Genomic DNA, 14854 nt, shown 5'->3' with positions numbered 1-14854 from the left:
TTTTATTTCATTAATTAAGAATTTTGTGCACTAAACATAAATGGCCAAATAATTTGCTAAACTTAGCTTCCATTTCTGTAATGGGGTTGAGAATAATTAGTCAGATGTAAAGAAATGCAGACTGAAGTAAGCAAGCAATTATTTGACCGTATTTCTGTAAATGAGTACATTTTTATCCTCATCATGCCAACAGAACAGGTTCAGGTTGAGGCAGCCCATTCTCTTATATTCCAGTTATGGGTAGTATGGCCTTCCCAGGAGCCACACTAGAGGTAAAGAATCTGTCTGCCAATATAAAAGGTGTAAGAGACATTTGATCTATTTCTGGATTGGGAAGATCCCCAGGAGAAGGAAATGGCAACCCGCTCCAGTATTCTTGCCTGGAAAATTCCACAGACACAGGAGCCTGGTGGGCTGCAGTCCATGGGGTTGCAAAGAGTTTACTGCTCATAGATGGGTGGTACTCCTTTAGAACACAGGGTTTCCATCCTTGGCTCCACCCCTGAGTACTATTAAGGATTGTAATTGACCTTTTGGATCAGTCTTTGGTACTGACTTATCAAGTCTCCTTTGAAGGGTATATGCTATATTAACACACCAAAGAACAGACTCATGGCACAGGTAGCTTACTTCTTTAGAAAGTAATTAAGCTATAACAACAAACCATTGACTTCACTTTCAAAGTCTCAGCAAGCAGCAGAGCAAAAATCAGGAAGAGCAACTATGAATGAAATAAAACCTTACGCGATCACCATTTACTTTGCATTCTTTGAGAACAGCTCTAAGTATGTTGTTTTTATAATTAAGAAAAACAGAACAAGCTTTATTTTATACTTACCTCCAATCTTTTAACACAAGTTGTATAAAATAAGACCTTGGCCCAAAATTCTATAATTATTTCCTCTGCAGATTAGCACAGGCCACCTAGGAGTTTCTTTTACTTATTAATAAATAAATGTTTCTATTTTAAGCAGAAAATAAGCATTTCTGGGGACTCATCATAAGCAAATGAGTGGTTTCTTAAAAGCCCCTGAAGTGACACTGTATACATCTCTGCTAGTATTCATGGCCAGCACTCATTTAGTCAGACAGGCTGCGATCAACCGTTGCTGCTGTTCCAGTTCATATAGATTTATCTTCTTTACGCTTTCTGCATCTTTGTTACAGATCACTTCATTCTTCATTGACAAGTCTCTCACTTGAAGGGAAGAATCTGATGACTATACACAAAAACCATGCTTCTATGACAAAAATGTTCAGAAATGCCAGGAATGCTAATCAATAAGGCAAAGACATGCTAAAAGTAGAAAGTCATTCTAATGTGACTAAGATTTTTCTTTAAATGACTTGTCTGTCAAGTGCAGTTACAGTCATATTTCTAATCTTAATTCACAGGTCTTTTTTTTTTAACAAGGAGAAAAAATATGCGTACTTTAAAGACAGTATCTTTTAATCCATAGGATCCTTTGAAACTTGAGATTGACTTTGGGATACCACATCCCCATGCCATCTAAATAGAGTATCTGCCTGATTATTTTCTTACAATTATTACAAGGACTATAACTTCACAACAGATTTATTAAAGGTACCAATTCATACCTATATAAGTCAAAATGATTATTCAATGACTGTAGCCATCAAGATATTTCTGTGAATGAAATAATATTTTAGAATAAATTATCTGTTCTGAAAAAACAGCATTTCTTTTTAGAAGACAGGGTGGTTTCTTCTTTTTCATGCACGTAATACAGTCTGAAAAAACAGACTTGGGGATTAAAGTGATAGTGGCTATCTTTCAGTGAGAGTTCATTGATGGAAAACACAATCACTGTCCATTTATAAATTAAAAACCACAATATACTGATAAACCAAATATCCTACTTTATAGAGAAAGGGCACTTTTGATTTCTACAAGCTTGTATAACTATGATGGATTCAATTTTCCCATAGTAAAGGTTTTCATCACTTCATAGTAAGTGATTTGGGTATAAATAAAACATATTATCTAAATACTTTTTGATAATTGTTATACTAGTAATAGACCCAAGGCATTAACATTTTTCTACATTCCCCACATCTTTATACTCGCAAATATATAATGCTCTTATTTTCCTTTTCTTTTCACATTTGCTTTAGAACTGTTATGACAACTATTGTTTCTGACCGCAAGTATTTGTTTATGAACCCTCACATAACATTCTTTCCATCAGAGATCATTTGTTCCAGCGTACTCTTCATGAGTACTTTGCCAAAGTAGGAGTCTCCTGCAAATTCAGCTTAGAATACTGGCTGTCACCTAACACTCCATGTATCCAAAACCAAACTCCTCACACGCCCATACAAAATAGCTCCCTTCCATTTCCCCAGTCTGCTTATGTATTAAAGTTCTCTTTGTCATATTTGGCCCATTCATTAAATATTTATTGATCATTTTTTGTAATTGATTATTTTTATGTGTTCAGCATTTTACTTGGTGTTTGATAGATAATGAATAACAAATAAACTTGGACTTTGGTCTTATGGAACATTAAAAAAGTAATCATAAATAAAGACATCATCAAAAATAGGAATAAGTACTAGGAAAGAAAAGTACTGAATACTCTGAAAGAGTAATTCATAGCACAGACAAAAGTTTAACTCCTTAACATATAAATAACTTCTATAAATTAGTAAAAGAAAGGAAATGACAAATAGGAGTCTGTAGAACATTCAGGACACAAAAGTACTTAAAATATGAAAATAAGCTTAATTTAACTCTTCACAAGAAAAATACAAATTAAACTATCATGAGAGGCCATATTCATCATGTTAGTGAAGGGTAAAAAGTAGTTTAATAAGACATTGTGTTGAGGGTATGAAGAGGCAATATTCTCATATTGATGGGAATATAAATATGATAACATATGTATGGGAGAACTGTGTCAAGATCTACCTAAACTTTTAAATGCCAATAACAATAGTTCACAATAATGGAGTGGCCATATGTTGGACACTTGTTACACATGTACTGACTTTCTCATATCTCACAATTTTAATGGTACTGTTATTACCCTTGTTTTACAAATGAGGAAACAGGCATGGACAGCTTCCAACACCTGCCCAAGGTTACACTGGCAGACAGTAGGGCCCAAACTATTAACCACTTAGGCTGAAAAGTGTTAGCTGCTCAGTCTGACTCTTTGTGACCCCATGGACTGCAGCCCATCAGATTCTTCTGTCCATGGGATTCTCCAGGCAATAATACAGGAGTGGGCTGTCACTGTGAATAGCGAATTCACATAGTGAATCTAGGGGATCTTCCTGACCCAGGAATTGGAGAAGGAAATGGCAACCCACTCCAGTACTCTTGCCTGGAAAATGCCATGGACGGAGGAGCCTGGTAGGCTATAGTCCATGGGGTCGCAAAGAGTCGGACACGACTGAGCGACTTCACTTCACTTCTCCCGCATTGCAGGCAGATTCTTTACCATCTGAGCCACCAGGGAAAGCCCTGAACTGGCTCCATATGATCCAGCAGTTCTTTAAGAATTTATCTTACAGATAACCTTTATGTACAAGATAATTAATTATAAAAATAAAAGACTGAAAATCTAAATAACCACCCTTGGGGACTGATTAAAGATAGCAGGTTAGATACGGGGATACGGTCCAGCTATGAGGAAGACTGTCTGGAATTGCTGGAGTCACGTGGGTACAGATGTGGGCAAGAACGCTCTAGGCTGCGGAGGGACAGCAAGCGCAAAGGCTCTGGGAGGGGGAAGAGCTCCGTCTGCGGGACTGAGAGAGCACTGTTATTGGAGGGTGGTGAGCAAGGACGAAGAGGAGCGATATGAGGCTGTGTGGGGAGACAGGCAGATAGGACCTTGCAGGGTTTGCAGGCCACGTTAAAACTGTTTGAAAGCTTCTTAAAAGGGAAGCAGGAGATCTGCTGCTTAAGATGAGGAAAGCTGCAAGACACTGTTGTTCTGACCCTACATGGGGAAAGCTGCGCAGCTCAGAGACTGGCTCCTCACTGAGTGACCCTCAGCTGACCTGAATTCCAAAGGGTGGTAAGTCCCTGTGAGAGAAGATGGGCCATGTGAACTCGTTCTCTCTTGGCAGAGCACAGGAAAAAGTGCTGCCATTAAAGGAGGCAAGAAGAAGACAGCTAAAACTGTAATCAACCTGTAAAGCCTGCCTATGGGCTAGCAAGGTAGTTTGGTGTCCCCAGAGCCCTAGATACAAGAGCCTGCTTCCTCTCATGAGAAGGATTGAGGGTGGGCAGGAGACCGGACAGAGTCCCTGGGTGGTGCGGGTGTACACAGGACCCGCGCAGGTTCCAGGGTGCAGCAGGCGTTATCATACATGCCCTGGATCCTTCTCTGACATGAAGTAATAGCTGCTGCAGCTGGAGAAGCAAGGGCCACTCCAACTCCCACACCGTGGACAGGACTTTGTGTGACACAAGGCTGCTCATCTGTTCCTGGGGCCGGGGCAAGGAACCGTCACAGCCCCAGTCCCTCCCAAACTGCAGGAAATCGCCTTTGTCCTGGGGGTGGGGTGGGTAGAAAACCTGATGTCTTCACCCTGCACTGACACTACATCATCAGAGAGGTGAGGGCAGGAGGCCTTCTACATCTAGAGTCCTGCACTGATGCGAATGAAGCACAGTCTGACCTACAAGCAGGGGGCAGGAAACCCACCTGAGCACTTAGGAGCTCGCTAAGCAGGGACAGGAAGGCTGAGAAAGTCCTACCTCTGAGACTCGGGCATAGGGCCTGCCTAAAACCCAGAGACTGCAGTAGGATAGCCAAGAGCCCCTCCCACAGCCCCCATGCCCCACACCCACCACTCACCTGGCACCAGCTGCCTGCTCTGGGGGAAGGGGAGAGAGCAGACAGGAAACATGCGCTGAGTCGGCAGCAGGTATACTGAGGGTCCCCACCCCCAGCACCCCAGACCTCACTGAAGCACACGGCGACAGCAGTCAAGCACTGGAGGAATGTGAAGCCTGTGGCAAACTTAGCAGAAGCCTAGAAACAAAACGCAAAACCAGCCTGCCTACAAATGAGGGTGAATAGCCCTCCCCACACTAAAGGCCTGACAGAGAAGATACAGGCCTGATCTGAGTTTAAATAACACTTGCCTCAGTCCCTATAGTTTTGTATCTTCAGTGAATGACAATCAAAATTATGAGACACAGAAAAGCAAGAGGAAATAAAAAGATCCATTGCCAAAAGATAAAACCGCCAACAGAACCAGATCCAGAGACAATACTGAGCTTTAAGATAACTACACACTAGAAGATCTAGTGGAAGAGAGTGAATTATGGTTGTGTGACTGCAGGGTTGCTCACTACATGGGTATATTCTGCAGAAGGTAGAGACTGAGCTTGTTGAGGCCCAGAGTCTTGTTAAATGACGGGATGGAAGGAGAAAGTACCACGTGAGCTGAGGGAATGTATGAGAATGATTGGAATAATGGGCCCCAGGTTTTAAGCTGAACAAGAAGATGAGAATAACAGTGGAAGCTGACGGACAGAGAACGTAGATCTTACTGAAGCCAGTAAACCATGTTTTGAGCTGGAAAGCTGGGAGGTTTGAGTGGGAGAGTCAGGAGTCTGAACCACTGTTGGTGCCAAGGACTGTGGTGGGAGTGGAAGACCACAGTAATCTGGGGAAAAATGGGCATTGGACAAAATGAACTGGAAAGTAAAGGTGGTGAACTCACACAGATGACGGCAGGAGCTGGGATGGGGAAAAATGATGGAGAATGAGAATTCTAAAAATACAACAAAGACAATAGCATCAGTCTCAGAGAGCTCAAATAACCATTTGCTAGTGTAACTGTTATAAAAACTCAAACACATTTGACTTTTAGCATCTGATATCTTGAGAAAAGTCTTCCCGGATGGCACTAGTGGTAAAGAACCTGCCTGCCAATGAAGGAGACGTGAGACCCAGGTTCGATCCCTGGGTAAGGAAGATCCCCTGGAGGAGGGCATGGCAACCCACTGCAGTGTTCTTGCCTGGAGAATCCCATGGCAGGCTACAGTCCATAGGGTTGCAAAGAGTTGGACATGATTGAAGTGACTTAGCACGCATGCATGCATCTTGAGAAAAAGAGAACGGAGAGGGAAAAAGCTCGGGGAAAGGTGGCTATGAGAAAAAAGAGAATCTCTAACTCACAATTAAGGAAGCTTCACTAAAGAATGTAACATTCATCACATAGTGAAATTTTTTTTTGCAGTCACAAAACCTGAATCTGTATGTAATATCCCTCAACTATAAACTGAGAAACCATGGGAAAGTAGTAATCTTGTGGAGTCTGTATGGCAGTGAGAGGAGCAGTCACCTTGCCTAGCTGACAGGGTTATCATGAGGCTCTTATCAAAGAACAAATATATAACTACGCAATGATATACTAAAGGAGACCGCTATTACTCAGAGTAAGAAAAATAATAGCTCCGTCTTTATCTTTTATGGTTGTAGAGACAGAGTATTCTGGACGTTTAATACAGGAAAGGTGTTTATCTACAGGGGAAATCTCTACTAATATGCTGGGATTTTTTTTTTTTTTTTACAATCCTCTCTTAATACAGGAAATCATATCATCTCTATTTCACTCATGCTAACATTTAGTAAAAGAAAAACAGAAACCAGTGGGACAATCTGACACTCACTGAGTGGTGTGATGATAAATGTATAACTACCAGCTTTTGGGGGCAGAAGGAGCCCTAATTTACAGTATTTACTGATTTCTGTGGTGTAAATACTCCTACCAATGACTGATTTCAAGCTACTTATGTGATGTCAATGAACTATAGAGTTGGGAAGAAATGAGCAGTGGTACCCTATGATGTAGATTTCCCAGACATAAGAGACATAAATAACCTCAACGACAAAGATAAGAAAAATTATTAGGAAGTGGTAAGTTTTGAGTATTTATTCTTCTTTTTAAAAAATATTTAAATTGAAAATTTAATGTAATTTTTAATTGTTAACAATGGTTATGTTTCACAATTAGCTCACAAAATTCTTACAAGCCGGTACTAGCCAGCTCTAGTTTAACCACTGTGGAACCCATCTCTTATCTCCCTGGTCCTAATAGAAAATTCCAAAATTCAAATAGAATAGATGGAAAATACTGTTTTGTCCAAAAGATGATTACATGAGACCGATCAGTCTCTAATAATGTGGAGAATCACTATCCTAACAATAAACTATGTATTTATCAAATGTTTTATAGATTCATAAAAATATTTTATAAATATTAACTCAGTTTACTCTAACAATCATTTGAGATAGGTGCTATTATTAACCTCATCTTACTGAGAAGAAACTGAAGGAATAAAGAGGTTTAAGAACTTGCCCCTTGTCATTCTGTTAATAATGGTACAGTCACAATTTGAACCCAAGCAAAGTGGTGCTAGCCTACACTTTTAACTATTGTCATACTGCTTCCATTTCCTTAACTTTTGTTAGCATTGCTAACAATCAATATTTTTAAATGATCCAAAAGTATTTTGATTAATTTTTTGAAGAACTAAAAAAAAAACAAAAACAAAGCAAAAACACAACTCTTCAACATCTCAAATTCTGCATTACCTAGAAAAATGCTCTTTTGAAAGAAACTAAAATACTTTTTAGGCTTAAACACAAAGCAGTCTATTTTAGAGAAATTCTAATGTTAGATTTACGACTGTACAAGTTAATTTGTAGGTATGACCTGCAGTGTCAATTTTAAAAGAAGTACTAGCTAATTTTCCTATGAAAAAGGAATCCATTATACTGAGAGATGGCTGTAACCTACAAATAACCAAATAATATAGTATTTTAAGTATAAAAACTTTCTAAGGAAATAATTTATTAAAAAACTATATAGATTTCCTGAATTGTGCTTTCAACACTCGTTAACATTAGACTGGCATAGACTCTATATTCACAGACAATTTTGGATCTGTGACCTGATTTTTTACACATGGTTACATACATCGTCAGAAATGAAGAGGAACTAAAGAGCCAAAGCTACGGTTTTTCTAGTAGTTATGTACAAATGTGAGAGCTGAACCATAAAGAAGGCTGAGCACCAAAGAATTGATGCTTTTGAAATGTGATGCTGGAGAAGACTCTTGAGAGTCCCCTGGACAGCAAGCAGATCAAACCCATCAATCCTTTGGCCATCTGATGTGAAGAGCTGACTTATTGGAAAAGACCCTGATTCTGGGAAAAACTGAGGGCAGGAGGAGAAATGTGGGTGACAGAGGATGAGATGGTTGGATTGCATCATCAACTCAATGGACATGAGTTTGAGAGCAAACTCCAGGAGACAGTGAAGGACAGGGAAGCCTGGCGTTGCTGCAGTCCATGGTCACAAAAAGTTGGACATGACTTAGCGACTGAATAACAACAACACACATTATCATTTAAACAAACAAAAAAGCAAATGACTATATAATATAGGAAGATTTTATGTTTTTATATTTGTATGTCTCAAATTCAGGAGTTTAAATGTTAACATAATTAGACAAGTTTTTTCCAATTAGAGGTTACTCATTGAGCAGGTTAAAAGCTGTAATATATTAAAGGAACAAAACGGTAAAAATATTCCTAGAGGTTATCTGGTGGTTCATAGTCCTCTTTATCTTGTCACTCTTTCTGGGCAACTACTACCCTAATACCCACTTAGGAAGATGGAAAAAGCTAACGTTTATTTTCTACATTTCTTTTCCCAACAGATGCAAAAGGCAATTATTTTTACAGTTAAAACCATGGGGTGATTTCCCTGAACTCTGATATGCAGACATTCGAGAAGCCAGCTGAAATGTTCTTTCCTATGTGGCTAGCCTTCATCCCATGACCCAGACTGAAGGCGAGAATGCAGGATTTCACTGGGTATTGTCTCTGGGCATTCAGACAATGCTGGGGGAATGATCTGGTTTAGGTTTGTTTGGCTTAAAATCAATAACATAGAGTAGACTTCATTTTGTGCACTAATAGAACTTGGCATAAAACATACTGAAACTTTATTCACTAGAGATCTCTCTTTGCATAGTCAAGCCTAAATGTGTGTGTTCCTAATTACTTTTAAGTGTACAAAGATAAACAGGATTTCTTTAAAGCACTGCTACTGTTACAATAATAAAGATAAACAGGATTTCTTTAAAGCACTGCTACTGTTACAATAATAAAGATATTAAGAGGTCAGTGGCTGCTGAACAATGAATTAATCCATATATTAGAAGGGAAAATGAACTGCATCTTCTCCTTTCTTCATTCAGCAAGACTGAATTCAGTAACTTAGAGTGGTAAAGCTGCTGTCAAGTAAGCTTGATTTCCTCTGGTTAATGACAACATATTATCAGCAATATGTTAGGTACTCTGAACTGGACACTATTATTTGTCTGCAACTAATAGTCAACTGAGAGTAATAAGTAGACGAATTTGATTTAGGAAAATAGAAACAGAAAAAGGGAGAGGGAGAGAAAACATAAAAGGATACTCCTTAAATACAGGCACAGTAAACTTGGGCAGAAAAAGTGAGCTTAGAGACAGTAGACTGAAATTTCTAGATTCCGTCTCTCAATCTGATTTGGAATCTCATCAAACTTTCCCTGGTCAAAATCTCCCTCATGCTTGTCCAGCAGGGTAATCTCCCGAACATTCTCAGCAGTACCTCTGGCTCCTTACCTACCTAGGCCCTGGATCTCTTAGAAACTTCACTCAACAATTTTTCTACTCACATTTGTTGAGTGACTACTATCCAAGGACTGGTAGATGGTGACCAGATTCAGAACAGTGCCTCACACATACATCCCAGGCACTCAAGAAATACTGTTGACTGATTGCAGAAATTTGACTCCTATGAAGGCTGATGTTTCAGGGAATCCAGCACATATTTGAAATTTTATTGTTGTTATTAAGGCCTTTGTACTCACCAGGGGATTTTCACACAAATATTTGCACAACTGTTACTTGTGGATTTTGACAACAGGATAGTAGAAGACCAACAGACATGCAATTTTAGAAACACTATCACAGAGCAGATGAAATTAAATCAAGATCATTTATGTTTCTACCCAGAGGGCAAATAATGGAACTCTAAGCATCACTTGTACCTAATCATGTAGCATTTTGCTGTTAACATCCTTGTCTGTAAATTTTTTAAAAATGTGATTATTTGAAAATCTATTAAAGGATTTCACATTACTTTCAAATAAATTTTTTTAAAATCATAAAAACAAAACCTCTTTTGGAGGTTTGCATGTGTGCGTGCATGCGTGTTCAGTCTCGCGTCAGTCGTGTCCGACTCCTTGCGACCCTATGAACTGTAGCCCGCCAGGCTCCTCTGTCCATTGGATTCTCCATGGCAAAAATACTGGACTGGGTTGCCATGCCCTCCTCCAGGGGTCTTCCCAATCCAAGGATCAAACCCGCATCTCTTATGTCTCTTGCACTGGCAGGCAGGTTCTCTACCACTAGGGCCACCTGGGAAGTCCCTCTTTTGGGTATTCACCTTTAAAAAGATTTGTTTACATTTTTATCAAATATATTTTTAAAAAGATGCAAAGACAAGCAATAAAAACACTTTAGCAGAGCAGATAAAATTTTCAAACAATAGCTTTCATGCAGTCAGATAAACTCAATACTGATTAAAGAGTTATAAACTCAAATAAAAGAACTTTGCTTTTTCTCCTCTTCAAAGAATATTAGTGCTCACAGAATAGTTGACTACCACTTAAAAAAGTAAAATCTCTGTAGTGTGGCATTTAAAACCTTTTCAAAACACATATCCACAGAAATACATACTTGAATCTTCACTGAAGCTTTATTCATAATAGCCCCAAATGAAAAGAATTCAGAGGTCCATCAAGTGGTGACTGGATAAATTGTGGAATATCAATCAATCAATCAATACTGCTGAACAACACTGATACAACTGATGCACACACCATAGATGAATCTCAAAAGCACTATACTAAGTGGAAGATGCTACATACTATTTATATGAAATTTTTGAAAAGGCAAAACTATAATGACAGAAGGCAGATCAGTGGCTGCCTGGCTCCAGGGCTAATGGACAGGGGCACATGAACAAGTTCTGGGGTGATGGAAATGTTCTATAATGTGATTATGATGGCATTATATAACTGTATATATTTATCAAAACTCAGTGAATTGCACACTTATTTTTATTATATATAAATTATTCCTTTTAAGTTAAAAGTAACAGGGAAATCTCTCAAGGCAGCAACATAAACAGCCTCATTATAAAAACACTTTTTAAATATAGCTTCAATCTTTCATTTTTTCACTTTCATGTCCTAGTAATCTTACTTATTGTCTAGTCTCCTACAAGTATTGACGTCTTCCTTTCTATGGTTCTTCAGATACTGTTCCTTCTACCTGGAATGCTCACCACTGTGGAATACAGTCACTCAATAACCACTTTTGAATGAACTTCAAAGACAACAGTCATATACCAGAGTGTCTTTGTCAGGAGGTAGACAATTCTCTGATTTAGAGACTTTTTCAGTTGGGAAGTAGATCTAGAATTTTTTCTTTGATATGTAATTTACATGCAATAAAATGCACAAACCTTAAGTGTACATTCACTGATTTTTGACAAATGCTTACACCTGTGTAATCCAAAACACCATCAATATACAGAACATTACCATTACCCCAGAAAGATACCATTCTTGATGATTTCTAACACCATTCCCCAGACTATCATAATTTTTAGAAATATTATGCTTTTTACCTTGAGAAATTCCATTTAGTTTAATAAAGGACTTCTATTTATCTGCTGAGATATCCTATCTTTGCATTCATTGTGAATATATTTTCCTTTACTTCATTGAACATAGTTTCAAAAAGCACTTTCATATCATTTTACAGCACCTGGATCCTTTGGGAGTCGGTCTCTGCTCATTGTCTTTTTGCTTAAGAAAGTCATACTTTCCTGTTTCTTTTTACATTGAGTACTTTTTTTTATATTCTGGACATTATGAATGTTATACAGTAGAAACTCTTAATTCCATTATAATTACTCTGAAGAGTGTTGATATTTTCAGTTTTGCAGAAGATTTACTTGGTCAGACTCAAGTCTTTGGCAATGACTGAAATCTCAGTTCAGTTTTTTATACCCCCTTGGCTGGGCTGTTGCAGTCTTCTCTGAGCTTGGTTGGGGTCAGTCACAGAGTCAAGTAAAATTTATACACAGAATCTGGGGGCCCTGTATTTGGTTGTCTCCTCTCTAGACTTTCTTCCCTCACTTTCCATCAGTAAAGTTTGCCTCAAACTTCATATTCTAGTTCTATGTCATACAGACTTCAGGTTATCAGAGTTTTACTGCCCCATGGGTCCTGTTAGGTCTTGGAGTAGAGCGAGGCAAGCAAGGTGTCCATGGTTCAAGATTTAAGAAGGTACTCACCCTTAGGCTCATTCATGTAAGTGAAGAGTTAGCACCCAACAGTGAACGCTCCCCTTAACAGGGCTTCGCTTGCCTCACTCTAGTTCCAGCCCTGGGTCTTGCCCTCAATCTGAAAGTGGAACAAACAAGAAACTTATCCCCTGTTTGTTCTTTCTTCCACTTTTTGACTACTGTCCAGAATCTGACTGATTTTACTCTCTAGAGGCTTCAAGTGGTTGTTTTTCTGTTTTTCCCAGGGTTTATAATTGAGTTTTGAAAGATAGTTAGTCTGTCAGGAGATTATTCAGTCATACTGAAAGCAGAACTCTCAGAATCAAAGAATTTTTGAGTGGAAAGAGATTTTAGAAATTCTTGATTCAGTTGTCTAAATTGGAGACTGACGCCAAAACAGGTTAAGAAACTTTGTCATAGAGTCAATTATATGGAAGGTCAGTAATTTAACTTCTGATCTCGACATCATCCAGTATGCTACTCTAACAATGCAACTTCTGTGCAGAGCAAAAAATGTTGCACTCAGACTTCTCTTTCAAGTGTAAACAGCATATTAGTTCTCAATTATTAACTACTGCCTGCTTAACAGTTTTGCTATGGTTATGGACTGAATGTGTGTGTTCCTGCAAAATTTGTATGTTGAAGCCCTAACCCCCAGTGTGGTTGTGTATAGTAACGGGGGCATCTAAGAAAGTAATTAATGACAAATGGTGTCACAGAGGTGCGGCTTTGATCTGATAAAACTACTGTCTTATAAAAAGAGATTCTGACCCCTCTCTCCCTACTCATGTGTGAATAAAGAAGACATCATGTGAGTACACAGCAAGATGGTAGCTGCCTACAAGTCAAAAGAAGAGGCCTCAGAATAAAACCTACCTTCCTGGTACCTTGACCTTGGACTTTCTAGCCTCCAGAACTATGAGAAAAAAGGTTCTGTTGTTCCTCAGTCATGCAGCCTAAGTTAGTTAATACAGTTATAAAAATGGATCCAAATTTTGCATACTGGTAAATCAGTTTACTTGACAGAAATTTGATTGACCACACTGAGGTAAATTCATATTCTTCTTTAAAATAGCTTGAATTCATTTAAAAAGTAAAATCTGCCAATCAGTACAATAAAAATAAATTTCTTTTGAGTGCTAAACCTATCACTGTAGGTAAATCTTCTGTGAGATGGGAGGGCAAAAAGTGTTTCTAAGACAATTTATCCTCTTGTTTTTCCTACCTTCTTTTTAAGTGCGTCTATATCTATCTATTAAAATGAATCACAGTCTATTCTGCAAATGCCTTATAGAGTCATACTTTCTAAAACAGCACGTAAACAGGTGCCATGTAAAAAGTAAGGCCTGAACACATATTCCTTATTTGCATCTTTCAATCTAACAGCACTTAGTAAAGATCATCAATATCATAAGAAGCTAAGAAATATGAGAGTTATCTCTCATTTGACCAGTGATGATGATAATTTCTGATAATTCAGTATAAAAACACCTGCAATTATAAACATTCGATTTTTATTTCTATATATTGATTTGGTTTGACTGATGTAGACAACCATACCCAGTAAATCAGAATGTCAATTCTGCAAATCTCCCCTTAGCTTTATACCAACATATCCAGCTTTAGGCCCCCAAGTATTCCTTTCCCCTTCATTTAACTATACTAAATTACTGAATGAAAAGAAAAGCTGTTATATTTGGGGATCCTGATAACAAAAGTCCTTAGGCTGGAGATTTGCCAACTGCTATGTCGGAATCTGGGGTTTTAGGACTGGAGCGTCAGCAAACCTTTCTAAAATTATGTATCTGTTTTAATTAATAACAGAAAAGAAGATGGATAACAAACTCAAGGAATTAAAAACTCTCAAATTTGAATGAAAAAGGAGGAACTAGTGAAATCTCTCAGAGATTTTCTAATTAAGAAAATTTATTTTCCCACTTTCAATTACACTTTGATTTGAAATAATGATCTTTAATGATGTGTTTTAATGATTGCTTGTAATACCTTTAACTAAAAATGTTAAGTATTTATAGCAAAAATAAGTACTTCAAAAGTGTTTAAATGTTGCTTCTACTTTAGGCAATCTCCTCCTAATCTTAATATTTTAATTTCCTTAGAAAGTCATACACCAACACATATATCTAAATATGTGAATTTACAATCTAGAGAGCAATTTCTGACCAGCTCATGTTTTCATAAATTCAAAGTAGACAGAATTTAAATTAACTACCTTCTATTAATTATACAAGTAGCTTCATGGAGTTTAATTCTATTTTCATTTTTAAATAGAGTCTTTCACAAAAAAAAAGTGCCAAAATGTTCCAACCACTCTCAATGTTTTGCTTTTTCTCAATACATGTCATGCTCTTTCAACTCCTCACTGTATTTGCACAGGCTATTAACTCCACCTAAAATTACTAACACTTTCTTTTCTGCCTTGTAAACTTCT

At 37.9% G+C, this 14854-nt stretch overlaps 1 protein-coding gene across 4 annotated transcripts in view; it reads right to left on the bottom strand.

Moving 5' to 3' along the window:
- The window catches only part of STXBP4 (syntaxin binding protein 4), a 206321-nt gene that overhangs the window by 26706 nt on the left and 164761 nt on the right, over nucleotides 1-14854 (bottom strand). The window lies entirely within an intron of this gene.

This window comes from Dama dama, chromosome 5 (genome assembly GCF_033118175.1).
Source record: "Dama dama isolate Ldn47 chromosome 5, ASM3311817v1, whole genome shotgun sequence".
NCBI classification, from domain to species: domain Eukaryota; kingdom Metazoa; phylum Chordata; class Mammalia; order Artiodactyla; family Cervidae; genus Dama; species Dama dama.
This window is presented reverse-complemented; position numbering and strand designations above follow the sequence as displayed.